Source organism: Bidens hawaiensis, unplaced genomic scaffold, assembly GCF_021521415.1.
Source record: "Bidens hawaiensis isolate Kalapana, Puna unplaced genomic scaffold, B.hawaiensis_p1.1 tig00005306_1, whole genome shotgun sequence".
NCBI lineage: Eukaryota > Viridiplantae > Streptophyta > Magnoliopsida > Asterales > Asteraceae > Bidens > Bidens hawaiensis.
The window spans coordinates 709855-726771 of NW_027491337.1; positions in this window are offsets into that span (position 1 = coordinate 709855).

The following is a 16917-nucleotide window of genomic DNA, read 5'->3' on the forward strand; positions in this document are numbered from 1 at the left end:
ATGTATACTCGGGCCCTCTTCGTGAGTCCCATTTAACTTTCACAATTTTCAATGTTCGTCTTTTCAATTTCTTTAATTTCGAATCTTCTATTTGAGTTGGTTTCTCAATAAATTTTAAATTTTCATTAATTTCAACATCTTTTAATTGCATCGAAAGAAGTTCTTCGGTCAAGCATTTTCGCATCTTTGAAACATGGAATACATCGTGTATCCCTTGCATTTCCTCGGGCAGTTGCAATCGGTATGCAATAGTGCCAATTCGTTCAAGTACCTCGAAAGGTCTAACGAATCGAGGACTTAGCTTTCCTTTCTTAACCAAGCGAACGACGCCTCTCCAAGGCGAGACTTTCAATAGAACTTTGTCACCAACTTTAAACTCCAACGGCTTACGACGGACATCAGCGTAAATCTTTTGGCGATCACGTGCCGTCTTAAGTCGTTCTCGGATTTGAAGGATTTTGTTGGTGGTTTCTTGGACTATCTCGGGTCCAGATAATTGATTGTCTCAAGTTTCAGACCAACACACAGGTGTTCTACACTTACGACCATATAACGCCTCGAATGGTGCGGCTTGAATACTTGTGTGATAGCTATTGTTATATGAGAAATCCATTAGGGGTAAGTGGTCATCCCAACTTCCACCTAAGTCAATCACACAAGCCCGAAGCATGTCTTCCAACGTTTGAATCGTCCTTTTACTTTGCCCATCCGTTTGCGGATGATAGGCAGTGCTAAGGTTAAGCTTTGTGCCTAAGGCTTGTTGGAAGCTTTTCCAAAAATGAGATGTGAAACGACTGTCTCGATCAGAAGTTATAGACAGTGGTACTCCATGAAAAGCGACGATGTTGTTCACATAAATACGCGCTAGTATATCCATTGAGTATGATTCATTGATGGGTATAAAGTGTGAGGATTTTGTTAAGCGGTCCACAATTACCCAAATAGCATTATGTTGACGAGTCATCTTTGGGAGTTTGGTTATAAAATCCATGGTTATTAACTCCCACTTCCATACGAGAAGTTTGGGTTGCTGAAGCAATCCCGAAGGATTTTGGTGTTCATCCTTGACCTTCAAACATGTTAGACATTTCGCAACATGCGAAGCGACATCCCTTTTCATTCCATTCCATCAATAGTTTGCTTTGAGATTATGGTACATTTTGTCGCTCCCGGGATGCATCATTATTTGTAATTGTGAGCCTTGTTCAAAATTTTCTCACGCAAGTCCCTAACGATTGGTACCCAAATTCTATTACCGAGTCTAGGGATACCATAATCACCCTTGACTAGCGAGTCAATGGTGCCGTTACGTTCTTCGTCGGAGATTTGGTTTTCATTGATCTCTTGAGTTTGGGCAGATTTGATTTGTTCGAGTAAATCGATTTGAAGTTCTAGACGCAATGCTCGGAATCTTTTGGATTTTCGTGCTCTTTACGACTTAAGGCATCGGCCACGACGTTGGCTTTGCCTTCATGATAAACAATCTCATAATCGTAGTCGTTGAGAGTCTCCATCCAGCGCCGTTGGCGCATGTTAAGCTCCTTTTGATCAAAGATATGCTTTAAGCTTTTATGATCAGTGTACACGGTAAATTTTACTCCATAGAGATAGTGCCTCCATATCCTAAGTGCAAAATTATGGCGCCTAACTCTAGATCGTGAGTTGTGTAGTTCTTTTCATGTACTTTGAGTTGACGAGAGGCGTAAACAATTACTTATTGCGTTGCATTAGTACACTTCCCAAGCGGAGTGAGATGCGTCACTAAATACAACAAAATCCTCAGTACCCTCTGGCAAGGCCAATATAGGTGCTTGGGTGAGTTTTTGTTTGAGTATATCGAACGCCTCTTGTTGTTTCGCTTCCCAATCATACTTGATATTTTTGCGAGTCAAAGAAGTTAGGGGAACAGCAATTCGGGAAAAGTTTTCAATGAATCTATGGTAATAGCCGGCCAAACCTAGGAAACTTCTAATTTCGGTTGGCGATTTTGGGATCTCCCACTTAGAGATGGCTTCAATCTTAGCGGGATCGACTTGAATACTGTTGTTAGTGCACGGTTTTGCGTCTAGAGTCTTTGTATTTACCGTTAATGTTTATTTGATGATTAATGTAATATTTAATGTTTATTTTGAACTAGTTCGTTAATTTTAAGTCATGTTCGCTAGGGATGTTAGCGAACTAAGACTAGTTCGTTAAGGTTAAGTCTAGTTCGCTAGGGATGTTAGCGAACTAAGACATTATTATGTATTCCCTCCTGATTCGTTAGGGGATGTTAACGAATCAGGGGGTGGTTCGTTAAGTTAAATTTTGTAACGAAGGGGAAGCTGGTTCGCTTGGGTATGTTAGCGAACCAGGTCTCCTTCTATATATAGTGAACAACTGTTCACATGTACATAAGGGAGTTTTTGAGAGATATAACATTATTCAGAAAAGTTTTAAAGTATTTACTCAATCTCTCAAGCTTCACATTAACGTTATTACACATACATAACATAAAATCAAGGTTAGTTATGAGCTAGATCTATAAACGTATTGATAGTATAGATTCGGATCTAAGATATGTTGATTGTTATTGATACGGGTCACAACAAGGGGTATCAGAGCTGTTGGTGCTCAGTACACTTGATTTGGTGTGTTAATTATTTCGTCTTTGTTAGTTTTTGGTTTTATTTGATCTTGAATCAATTTGTATTTATTTTGGTTGAAATATGGACGAATTGGATTGAATTCGTGTTGATTAAGGTATTGTAGAGTTTTGGTTAAGAGGAATTGATGTTTGATTTGGATTTGTGTGGTTTGGTTTTGATTTCGGTTTAAGTCTGAAACAGGGGTGTGATTTTTGGTTAATTTGGATTGGTTATCGAGGATAATTGATTACGAGGTTTTGTGTATTGGATTCGGAATTGGTTTACGAGAATTTTGATTGGTTATTTGTGAGATTTGGTTGAGTAACGAGGTTGTATTACGAATTTGGTATTTCTGGGTTAATCTTCATAATTTCTGGAAATGAGTTTTAAGATTTGAAGATTTGAAAATGAATGTGATTCGTTATCTTCTTCATGGTGATTCGCTATATGTTTCACTGTGATTCGTTATCAACAGTGCTAATTCGTTATCTTATTCGTTAGCCAATTCGTGTGAGTTATTGATTCGTGTTATCTAGTTCGTTAACTAGATTAACCGATTCGTGTGACACGTGTTCTTCTTGGGATTTGTGTCATAACAACCTTTGCCACGTGGCATAAGGTGTCAGAGTTTGTTACAAACGGTTGTAACAACCTGATTCGTTATAGTATAATTCGCTATAGTGTTGATTTGCTATCAACTGTAGCTGATTCGTTATCTTAATTCGCTAAGCACTTCTTAGTGATTCGCTAAGTTTATTTTGGCGATTCGTTACTGACTTTCATCTGATTCGCTAAACTAATTCTTTGTAATTAGTTTGGTCAATTCGTTAAGTTGACTTGGTCAATTCGTTTGGTCAATTCGTTAAGTTGACTTGGTCAATTCGTTTGGTCAATTCGCTAAGTTGACTTGTGATTCGTTAAACCTTCATCTCATTCGTTATCTGTTTCGCCATTTGAGTGATTCGTTAACCTTATTTGTAATTCGTTAAGTTGACTCGTTCGGTTGACTTTTGATTCGTTAAGATAATTCGTTACTGATTAGTTTTAACTTTGTTAAGATTTGATTCGCTACACTATTTATTGATTCGCTACACTTGATTCGCTATAACTGTTCACATTCTTTAAATTTTTGAATTGTTTCAAAAATGGCTGGTATGTATGCATTGGCGTCTCAAAACATGTTGATGCAACAAATGTTACAACTTGATACCGAGACAGGCTCACATTCCAAATGTCCGAGATTGATGAAGTTCAGTGACTTTGCCAAGTGGGAACCTCGGTTTCGTGCACATTTGGGATCTGTTCATCCTGACTGCTCATATTGTCTTGATGAAGTTTATGTTGCACCAATGATTGGTGATGATACTATTGGGTATACTTCTAAAGCCGTTTCTCAATACTCACAAGAAGAGAAGAAAGCTTTAGAAATCGAGATAAAAGCATATTCTACTTTGACTATGGCATTACCAGAAAATATCTTTCATCAAGTTGGTAGTATCAAGAGATGTGCGTCTTTATTTCAACATCTGCGTATGAGAAGCATGGGAAACACAGCGGAGAGTAAGAAAGTGATGCTCAAGTTTCAGTTTCGAAACTTTATTTATTAAAAGGAGAAACAGTTGAAGAGATGACTACAAGATTTAGTCATTTAATTGCTGAAATGGACAAGATGAAAATGGAAATTTCTGAAAGAGATAAAATTGACACTATTAAAAGTGTGCTTCCAAGTTCCTACTCAACATTTCTAATGGTTTTGAAAGAGAATGATTATTTTCTGAATGAAGACTTGACGGCACTTGAATTCCTACAAAAGATCGAAGCTAGAGAATATGATCTTAAGTGTCAAAAATCCTCCAAAGAAAATCAAGATCCTGCTTTATATGGTGGAAGTATGCCTCTTAGTTCAACAATATCTCCAATCACTGCTTTTCTTACTCATGCGGCAAGTGAAAAAGAATCAACAGTGCTTAATGATCCAAAAGTTTGTTTTTACTCTGCTGGTAATTCGGGTGGTTCTGGAAGTTCGACAAGTACCAATCCATTTGCTACACCACCTAGCGTTAATATGAAGAAAGCTGAGCAAAACTTTGCTTTTCTGACGGCTTTGACGTCTTCATATGAAAACTTAGTGAGTAGTAAAATTGCCACAAGTGATTTAACAGATGAGGACTATGATCAGATAGATCCAGATGATCTAGAAATCATGGATTTGAAATGGAACATGGCGATGATCGTTCGTAAAGTTAAAAGATTCATGCAGAGAACTGGAAAAGATCTTCCAGCTTTAAAAAAGAAGTTGGGTTTTGACAAATTAAAAGTAAAGTGTTATAATTGTCAAGAATTTGGGCATTTCGCGAAGGAATGTGATAAACCTAAGAAAGAGTACACTGGTTCTCGTGGTCAACATCAAAATTCTTCTACACCACGAGGAAGTGATGATGAAAAGAAACCATTTTCTTCTATAACACAAGCAATGTTAGCAGATGGTAATGATTGGTTACAACGGTTACTATGCAATGATGTTCAAGCAAATTTGGCTATGTTTGGGTTACATAAAGACTGTCTAGATGCTGCTGGTAGTGAGATGTCTTCCGATAATGATACTGGATCTGATTCTGACGACTCTTGTGACAAGCCTTCTGAATCAATGTTTGCTTGCATGGCCAAGATCAATGAGGTTAGTAATTCTATTTCTACTACTTCATGTGTTAAAGTATCATGTGTTGACTGTGAATCTAACAAATCTAAGTTAGAAGCATTGAAAAATCAAAATGATAATCTTATAAGAGAAATTGATTCTCTTAAGGATACTTATCGACAATCTCTTGAATCTCAAAGGAGATCTCGAGAAAAGATTGAAGCATTGTCGACAAGTAACCACGATCTCAAAGCCGAGTTATCTGTGAAAATGACCATTAATGAACAAAAGTTTCAGGAAATTTTGAAACATCGTTCTAAGATAACTGAGCTTGAGAATGAGGTTCTTGAGTAGAAAAAAAAATTGGGGAAATTTAGAAATTCATCGTTTCTGTTGAATGAAATTATTGAAGTATCTGGGAAACAAAAAGATTCCAAGAAAGGTATTGGTTTTGTTGAAATTCCACCACCTTTTTATAATGATTATAAAATTAATCCTTTTTCAAGAAAAGACGAAGATTTGATTCAAAAGGAATCTGTGATTTCTGAAAAACCTAAAATGGTTAAACCGGAAATTGTCAAACCCCAAGTTGCTCCTCCGAAACCTCATGTGGAAAGTAAAAAGGTCTTTGTTGAAAACGTTAATAAAGTGATTATTGAAGATGTGTTTGAACCTGAGATAATAAACAAGAATTAGAACATTCCTAGTTCTGATCATATTCTTTGTGAACCTCAAGAGTTTGAGGAAGCTGTGTATGGTTCATTCAAGTCTCAAATGAAAAAGGAAGAAACTGTGAAAACTAAACCAGTGAGGACAAAGAAGTCAGTTAAACCAAAGATTTCTGACGAGGACTTAATGCGTTTCATTAATCCTCCAAGTTCTAAGTCTTCTTCTGCTAGAGTTTTTAAGTTAAAGGGAATGGACACAATGTTCACTTAAAAAGACATTCCAATCAGTATCATTAAACCTGAACTAATTGAGAGTGTTTTTGTCAATGAAACTTCAAAAATTCAAGAACTTGAACGTATGTATGCTCAAACAAAAACTTCAGTTCAATCTGATCCATACAATTTTTAAAACAAGCTAAGAAGATTAACTTTGTGAAGTCAACTGGAACAGATACACTAAAAAGCTTTTCAAACTGTACTAATTTAGATTTTTATTTAAAGAAGAAATCTGACTTATCTGATGAGTTTGCTAAGAGCATGACTAAAAATGTGAGTCATCATCAATCATCAGCATCATTTATTCCAATTACTTCTAAACATCATCATGTAGACATGCGAAATTGTTTTTTATGCGCTCAACAAGGTCATGTTGTGAGGAATTGTAGTCAACAGAACTATCAGAATCTTCATCCTTTTATCAAGGACAAATCAAAACCAATTCCAGTGGTCAAGGAGATTCTGAAACGACCTGTGTCGTATGCTGATGATACTCATATTTTGTTCTCTGATGTAAATCGTCGGAAAGTTTTTCATATCAATGAGACACACGGTCAAGTGAAACCAAAATTCATTCCAACTGAATCTATATGTCAAAACAAGAATTCAAACAATGATCAGGCAGCTTAATTAAGACGAAAGTCTAGGAAGCCGGTAACTTATTCACAAGTGGCTGAACAACAGTTGAAATCTGTTAAGATTAACGATAAAAGAGAAAATCAAAAGGTGCCCAAGACTGAGGCCTGGGCTGCCTTTTTGAACTAATCACTTTTGTTTGTGTGTAGGGTTCATCCAAGACCATTTTTGGTGAAAAATGGATCATGGATAGCGGATGTTCTCGTCATATCACTAGGAATCTCAACCTATTAAACAACATAAGAAATATTCAAGGAGGTTATGTAGCTTTTGCTGGGAATTCTGGGGGCATGATCACACACGAAGGTGAAGTTTCAAATGATCACATTACGTTTGGGAAAGTGAATTATTGTGACAAGGTTGATCATAATTTATTGAGTGTATCGCAGATTTGTGATAAAAAGTACACTACGATATTTACTGACAAAGAGTGTCTTATCTTGAAACCGGGTTACGTTATTCCCGAGGACATGGTTGTCATGCGATCACCACGATCAAATGATATTTATGTCTTAAATATGAGTTCTAAGATATCAACATCGATCGAAACATGTTTTGTCTCGAAAGCAACCGAGAAAGACTCAATTCTATGGCATCATAGAATGGGTCACATACATGTCAGAAAGATGAATTATTTGATTGCAAATGACTTAGTTGAGGGTGTCTCGTTAAAGAATTTTAAGTTATCTGATCACTGCGTTGCATGCAAAAAGGGCAAGCAGAAGAAGAAGACACATCCCTCTAAGTTATTGAATTCCATTGATACTCCTCTTGAACGACTTCATATGGATTTGTTTGGTCCAGTGACTCGTGCGAGTATTTCTGGAGACTGGTATTGTCTTGTAGTAACAGATGATTATTCAAGATATTCATGGGTGTTATTTATGAGTTCAAAAGATCAAACACCGGTTTTGGTACAAAACCTTATTACTAAGATCGAATCACTGTAAAAACAAAAGGTGAGGAGAATACGAAGTGATAATGGTACTGAATTCAAAAACACTATATTGGATTTCTTTTGTATTCAAAAGGGAATTCACCGAGAATATAGTGCACCTTATGTACCTCAACAAAATGGTGCTGCTGAAAGGAAAAATAGAACTCTGATTGAAGCTGCACGCACAATGCTCGCTGATTCAAAGCTTCCTGTCCAATTTTGGAATGAGGCAGTGAATACAGCTTGTTATGCGCTTAATCGAGTTCTAACAGTGAAACATCTCAAGAAGACAAGCTATGTGATCTTAAATAATAGAAAACCTAATTTAAAGTACCTGGAACCATTTGGGTGTCCGTGTACAATGTTGAAGAAGGATTCGGGTAAATTTGAAGAAAGAGCTATCGAAGGGTATTTCTTGGGATATGCATCTCCAAAGAAAAGGGTTTTTAATTTCACATCTGGTTGTGTTGAAGAATGGTACCATGTGGACTCTCAAAAGTACACAACTCCTCCTCAAGGGAAAGGTCCAGACTGGATGTTTGACTACGATAGTTTATTTAATTCTTTTACTCCTTCGACTGAACACATCGATGAAGATCTGGTTCGAGCATATTTTGAAGATCATTTGAACTTTCCAAGATCTTCAAGTTCTAATGCAGTTGAGGTTCAACCACATGATTCAACTGAAGAACCCCAAGTTGTCTCTCCAGTTGCTATTGATAATGTTTCTACTTCTTCTGATGATGATCAAGCTGAAGTTCAAGTTATTAATCTTGACAGTGATAATGCTTCATCTCCCGAGTTGGGTGAACATTACACTAATTTATTTGATAATGTTGTTGTTCCTGAAAATCCCACTCTTCGGATTCATGGATATCATCCACAGGAAAATATCATTGGAGAACTTGATATGGGCGTTCGTACACGTCATCAAGTTGCTTCGTCAAGTGACAATAACATATTATGTGCTTACACTAATTTACATTCTTCGGGAATCGTGAATGTTACTAAATTCAATTGCTTTCTATCTAAAGTTGAGCCAACTACAGCTCGTAAGGCACCTGAAGATCCTTCTTGGGTAGAAGCTATGCAAGAGGAATTACAGCAGTTTGCACGATTGGGTGTTTGGGATTTAATAGACAAACCTGCTAGAGTTAAGAAAGCCATTCCAACTAAGTGGGTATTTAAGTGTAAGAAGGATGATCAAGGGGTGATTGTCAGAAACAAAGCACGTCTAGTGGTGCAAGGTTTTCATCAGCAAAAAGGTATTGATTACACAGAGGTATATGCTCCAGTTGAAAGATTAGAGTCGATTCGAATCTTCCTGGCTTATACAGCTTATAAGAATATCAAGGTCTATCAAATGGATGTTAAAAGTGCTTTTCTCAATGGTGAATTACACGAGGAAGTGTTTGTTCAACAACCACCTGGTTTTGAAGATCCTGATTATCCAGACCGTGTTTACCGATTAAACAAGGCCCTGTATGGTCTACATCAAGCCCCGAGAGCTTGGTATGGCACGCTCGCCGACCATCTGACTGATAATGGCTTCAAACGAGGAACTATTGACTGCACTTTATTTCATAAAACTGTTGGTGATGATCTTCTTCTAGTCCAGATTTATGTTGACGATATTATTTTTGGGTCTACAAACGACACATTGTGTAAGGAGTTTGAGAAGTCCATGCAAACAAAGTTCGCGATGTGCTCGATGGGAGAGATGAATTTCTTTTTAGGGTTGTAGGTTCACCAGTCTGCTCATGGAATTTTTATTCACCAGACCAAATACGTGAACGACGTCTTGAGCCGATTCAAGATTTCTGCCGAAAAAATCCCTTCAACTCCTCTTCTAGTGGGTCACAATTTATCACCGGATGAATTGGAGGATTCCGTTGATCCTACCCTATTTCGTGCCATGATTGGTTCTTTAATGTACTTAACGGCTTCTCGCCCTGATATTATGTTTGCTGTTTGTCTTTGTGCTAGGCACCAAGCTACTCCCCGAGTGACTCACCTGGCAGCGGTCAAGCGTATTTTGCAATATATACGGGGAAATCCAGACATCGGGTTGTGGTACCCCAAAGATAATACTTTCGATCTTACCGCCTACTCAGACTCAGACTATGGAGAATGCAAGATCAATTTCAAATCAACGACTGCAGGATGTCAATTTTTAGGAAACCGGTTTGTTTCCTGGTAGTGTAAGAAGCAGACAACGGTCTCCACTTCAATCGCCGAAGCTGAATATGTTGCAGCCTCGAGTTGCTGTTCCCAGGTTTTGTGGATACAACAACATCTTCGCGACACGGTTTGAAGTTTCTTACTACTCCCATCTTGATTGATAATTCTGCTGCTATTAGTATCACCAAGAATCCCGTACAACATTCTAAAACAAAACATATCGAAATTCGATATCATTTTATACGGTATTGCTATGAAAAGAAATTAATTGATCTTGAGAAAGTGCATACAGATTTTCAAAAAGCCGATCTATTTACCAAAGCGTTTGATAAAACACGTTTTAACTTTTTGCTTGGTTTAAATGGATTGAAGACCCTCGCTGATATCATTAAACAAGGATGACTATCTTTATTTTCTGTCATATCTTTCTTTTAAAATTTATTTTGGTTTTAGGGGGTGAAAATCTAGAAAATACAAGAGTGTGTTTTCGTTTGTATAGATAAAATCCAAAAACATTAAAAATTTCAAAATTCAAAAATATTGTGATTTCTGTTCTTTAATGGTTTTCCTTTAAATATTTAGAAAAACCAAAACATTTTAAAACTTTTAAAACTTTTGAAAAACCAAAAAGAATGTGATTTATGTTTTGTACAGAAAAATCCAAAAATCCAAAAAGATTGTGAAGTTTATTTTGTTTATAAGAAATTTGAAAAAGACAAAAATATTGTGTTTTTAAAGTTTGTACAGAGAAAAACCAAAAGGATTTTTGCAGACGTTTTTAGATTATTTTCTCGCTGAAAATTACGTCGGTTATTTAAGTTTATGAAGCATGCTTGCATGTCTTGGTCCTATGATTCATTTGTGAATTGATGGTTAGCCATTTATTTATAAACTTAAGTTAACTGGGGCGATTAAATTTATCTTTTCTTTATTTTATGCTCCTCAAAATTTTTGAGTTTTTGAAGCAAAAAGAGAACATGATAGTACATTGACTATCTTGACCACAAATTCAGCAAAAAGTAAGTGTAAAAGACTGTGTGCTTAATTGCATTGGTGCATTGGTAGGCCTTAAAACAACCCAGTAGAGTAAAGTATGTGATATAAACATAAAGAAACGCCAAATTGAAAGGGGTGTTAGTCTCTAGCAAAAGTCTTGGTGAGGATGGAAGAAATGTAATAACCAATCATACTCAAGCCTTATATTTGTTGATCACCCAAAAACAAAATAAAGCAAATAACAAGCGTTAAGATTCTGGACACTGTGAGTCTTTATGCGGCTTAACCATCTGGGTATTCATAAGCATGAATATTACTCGCCTTCTAGAGCAAACCCAAAGTCATTAAACTTGATCACCGCTGTACTTCTTACAATTTAAATTACTGACTTGATCAAAATCCGCTGTTAGTCATACAATTGTTCATCCCTTGCGTGCGTCTTAATACCATTAAGAAACGGACCCCATGGGATACAATGTATGTAAGCCGACAGATGGACTCGTGCATACTCACTCACAGTAAAGGAAACTTGATGCATTGCTCAAAATTTCTACAATTGGTATCAAAATTTTGATCAACAATATAATGGTTTAAGTCAAGTTGGGGTGATTTGGCAAAAATCAAATTAAGCTTGAACCGAGATTAGAGGCTGATAGTTTCTGATATTCTGTGCTTTAATTGAACAATTTTAATCATATCACAAAAATATTTGAATGTGTGTTATTAGATTTATGTGGACAACAATACCAATGACTGACTTATCGCCAGTCATAATATCGTTGAAATATAAAACTGTGATGAAAGGGCAATTTGGTCAATATGATTCTCTGCTCAAACTCAACAAAAATACAAAAATATGTACTGTTTTTGATAAAATCATTGAAAAACACAAAAAGATGGTCTATTTTAAAGGATTGGATATTCTTCTGTAAATACATTCTTTAATTCTTTAAATTTTTACAAAATACCAAAAATATTTTCGTCTTCTTTATACAAATACTTAAATAAAATTTTAAGTTATGTTTCGGAAATCTGAAACATTTTTTTAAAGTATCTGGTTGTCGGGATAAAAGGATTTCTCGATAATTTAATTTATTTATTTAATTCTTTAATTTATTCAAGTTATTAAATTTATTATTTAAGTTAAAATTAAATAAAAGAGTTTAATTCGCTAAAATACAATTCGTTATGTATGGATAACGAACTAGGTGATTCTCTAGCGAACTAGCTTTTGGTTCGCTAACCTAATTCGCTTCCGCACTCTGTAACGAATCATCCCTTCGTTATGCATATTTAACGAATCATGACACGAATCATGTCTTGATTCGCTACCTTTAATTTAACGAATCAAGTAGCGATTCGCCTACATAAGGTAATGAATTGAGTTAGCGATTGGGCTAATTCGCTAACCTTAAGTTAAACGAATCGTCTGATTCGTACAAGTTGTACCTAGGGTTATGTGCATTGATATATAAGATAAGAAAATTAATAGTATTCCACTGTTCGCCTTCTTTCTTCATCTTTAAGAAACCTATTCAAATTCTCTCTGAAATTTCGACCTTTTCATTTGGATACTTCAAAGATCTATTTGAGTTTCTAAGGTATAACTGATCTTGGCGATATCATTTTCGTCAAAAATGGCCATGTGTTGACTGCTGAATTATGAAATTTTAGGGGTTTAAGGGTTTTTGAACTTTTGAAACTCATTTGTGTATAATTTATGTTCATAATTGTTTGATTTTGATGTCATTATGATCGGAATCACTTTCCGATACCCTTGGTGGACTTAAATCTTAATTTGATTGTTGTTTTCAGGGTTAATTATTGTTTGATGACATTGGTGTTTACTGTGGGTTCGTCTAACCTATGTACTTAGAGATTTTGAGTCTTAATCTCATTCATCTTCGATTACAAGTGTAATTCCGAGTACAACGAGCTCATTAGCATGATGATTCGACGATAGTTATGGCCTAATTGTCTGGGTTCATCCTGTTGACTATCTGTGTTCATCCTAATTTTGACCTTGACTTTGTGAAGTCAAAGAACAAGTCTTAATTATGACCATTCGTTAGTCTTAGCGAATTGGAATTGTTTCGTGTCCAATTCGTTAAGATTTTACACGAACTAGCTTAGCGAATAAGATGTTACACGAATCACATTTTGATTCGCTTAAAATATAACGAACTAGTGTGTAGTTCGTCAAAATTAAATAGTGATTCGCTATGTTCAGTTTGTTAAGATATTTACTTGATAGCGAATCGCCCGATTCGTTATCTCATTGTAACGAATCAGTGTGATTCTTAACGAATGACATTTATTTTTATAAAAAAAAAATTAAAAAAAAATAATTTAATATCTATTAAAGGATTAAATTACACATATCTTTTAATTTAATTTTAATATTCATTTAATTTAATTAAAGGATTTAAATCGTCTAATACGCGTAAATAGATTAATTAGACATATCTTTGAATTATAGATTGTGATATCTATTCTCGTATTCGGTTTTATTTATACAGTAAAACATGGTTGATTAAGAACAACAAATCAACTGCCACAGGAGCAACCTCCACAAGGACAACCACAACAACAAGATCAACAAGCTGAAGTGATCTTATTGCCGTTCGATAAGAAGCACAACATTTGTGCTTATGTTGAGCAAGATGTGACTGATTTGAGAACGTTTGGAGCTATGTTGACTTTCTTACGACGTTCGAATATACATTATGCAATCACTGCTAAACCTAAAGTTTATCTTAGTATAATCAGGCAGTTTTGGAACACGGCAAAATTTGTTGAGGAAAATAATTGGGTTCGAGCTACAATTAATCAGATCCCTATTACGATTGATGTTGAGATCATTCGTCGGGTACTTCAATTTAACGATAATGATTATTACCCGAGTGAATTTGACAGGACATTGGTTAGGGGTTTATTCTCACGATTAAATTATGGGGGTGATATTCGTAGGTCTATGCTGAACAAGAATGGGTTGTGTCCACCATACAAGTATCTGCTACATGTTTTACTTCATTGTATGAGTGGACGTCGCGGTGGTTTTGATGAGTGTAGACTAAGTTTGCGATCGGCATTTGTTGCTCTAATCCTGAACAAGCCCTTCAACTATTCAGAACTCATCTTTGATCATCTGAAAGAGCAAGTTCAGCAAACTCTACCGTTAAAGAAGTTCTTAATGTATCCACGCTTTTTACAGCTAATCATTCAGGATTTGATTCCTAATTTAGTGATTGATCGATCGTTGGTGAACGATGTTCTTGATATGGAACATATGAAAGCTGAAACAGTGCATCGTATGTTAATCTATCGAAAAGACAAGCCACAGGATAAACGGATGATTGGTCATATAATCAATCCGGATTACGTATGTCCTCTTAATGAGCGCTGGATCCATGATGATTTGGATTCCGAGCGTGAATGGGGAGAAGGTGGGAACAATGATGGTGGAGATGATGATGGTAACAATGATGATGGTAATGGTGATGGTGGAGCTGGTGAACAAGCTCTTAAAGAACAACAAAATGCAGTCGATGCTGCTCTAGCTGCCACCATGAAAGCTCAGCTAGAAAGAAAACGAAAGGGCAAAGCTGTAGCTACTGGTGAACCATCAAAGAAGCCCCGTGTGTCTGTTGGAGCTGGAGTAATTATTGAAACATCACCACCACGTCAATCAACTACTCAAAGCTCGGCGGTGCCGCTAACTACTAGCACTCTGATGCTCACCTTGACAACGACGATGGTGTCACATGAGAGGCTCGGTCTTATTCCTCAAATGGTGTTGACCGAGATACCGAGGCCTCCTGCTGTGTTGTCTACATATCTTCAACCACATCAATGAGACCTCCTCCTCTACCAACAACTACTCTTCCTCCACCTCCGCCTAGTGATGTCTCATTCATGAGAATAACTCGGCCTCGAGGACCTGTTCAACCTGTTCATCCATCCGTATACAACTTGCCACCAGGTCGTCAAACTGAAATGCTGCTAAATCTGCTACATTTATATGAAAATCAAATGGCAGCTGATCGACAAACTCAAGAACGACTCATGGAGAATCAACAAAAAATGATGAGTTATATTTCTTTCAGTCAAAAGGAGACTAAGTCGTTGCGTACGATTGTTGAGTCTCAGGGGGTGAAATTAAAGGAACAAGATGAGTTGATTCTACAATTAACTTGTAAAGAAGATGCCCTCAAGAAACTCAAAAATGATGATGATGATCCTGACGAATCTGGTGCAGGAGGTGAGCCTAAACAATCGCATGGTTCATCCTCTGGTGCTAGTGTTAGTGGCGCTGATGATTCGAGCAAGCAGATAATTACCTATCAAGATCCAACAGCTGCCAAGCCAATAGAAATGATTGAGGCTAACACAGTGATATTTATTGATGGATCGGGGGTGGTTAGAAGTGTGGTGAACAGAGATGAGATAGAGGTCGGTGAGTTTGTGGTTAGATATTTGACACGGGAGCAGATTTCGATTCTTCTTGGGCTGAATGACGATCAGTTGACTGCTTTAGAGACTGAGCCCGATGTCGAAGTGATCAATGAGGATGAAATGGAAGTTGATCCGTTATTTATGGATACGAATTTTATTTATGAGAACGAGGAGATTGAGATGGAGGATGTGACAGCTGAAGAGTACCCGGACTTGTGTCAACACGCAAACGTTGATCAAGGTGCTCCGGTATTTCATGAAGATGTAATTAAAGAGACTGAGGATGAACTGGAGAAGATTGTGCAGCGAACAGTTCCCTCACTCAAAGAAGTGACTGATGATGACATTGAAAGATGATTCAAACGTCAGAAAGTGGGTAAGATTATAAGTGCTTATCGGTATGTAGATCAAGAAAGAAAAGATACTGCTGCTGCTTGGATTGAGGCGAATCAGGTGACTACCTTCAAGACTGTTTCTAAGGTGCATGGTTATATTGTCTCCTGGCTCTATGATTCAGACCTTAATGTATATATAGTCAAGTGGGAAAAGGGTGTCCAGTATTACGAGAGGATAATGGATGTTTTAACTCTACCGCGTTGGGATGTACGTACCCTCGCGAGACGTCCATTTATCAATCGTGGGGGTCACCGAACGGCTGAGTGGTTTCATCAACACTTACAGTTCGAGGTCAATCATGGCTTCAAATTCTTCAAGCCCTATGTCCCAAGACGTAATCGCACTGATGAGATTGATCCAAGGACCGGCTGGAAGAAACTTGTCTTGAAAGTGAAGTCGCCAAAGACAATGAAAAAGGTTCCTGTGAAGACAATGCCTCAAGATATTTATCTGTCTTTCAACCGTTGGTACTATGACAATCGTACTGGCGAGGCCGTTATTGTTTGTGGTCGAGGACTGCAGACCGAGCTCATCAAGATAATCGACACGATGTGGTTGGTTAATTTATCAAAGACTGACAACGACATGCTACACAGGAAACAGATTTTGTTTGAACGCCAAGAAGATTACGACCTAGCTATGCAGTTCCAACGAGTTGTTCGTGTGTGTCACGAACATCGAATTCATAGTTGCAGAGACTAGCAGTCCAAGCGCTTCAAATAAGTTAAAGACAAAGAGCTCAAGACGAGGGGGTGTCTGTTAGTGCACGGTTTTGCGTCTAGAGTTTTTGTATTTATCATTAATGTTTATTTGATGATTAATGTAATATTTAATGTTTATTTTGAACTAGTTCATTAAGTTTAAGTCTAGTTCGCTAGGGATGTTAGCGAACTAAGACTAGTTCATTAAGGTTAAGTCTAGTTCGCTAGGGATGTTAGCGAACTAAGACATTATTATGTATTCCCTCCTGATTCGTTAGGAGATGTTAACGAATCAGGGGGTGGTTCGTTATGTTAAATTATGTAACGAAGGGGAAACTGGTTCGCTAGGGTATGTTAGCGAACCAGGTCGCCTTCTATATATAGTGAACAACTGTTCACTTGTAAA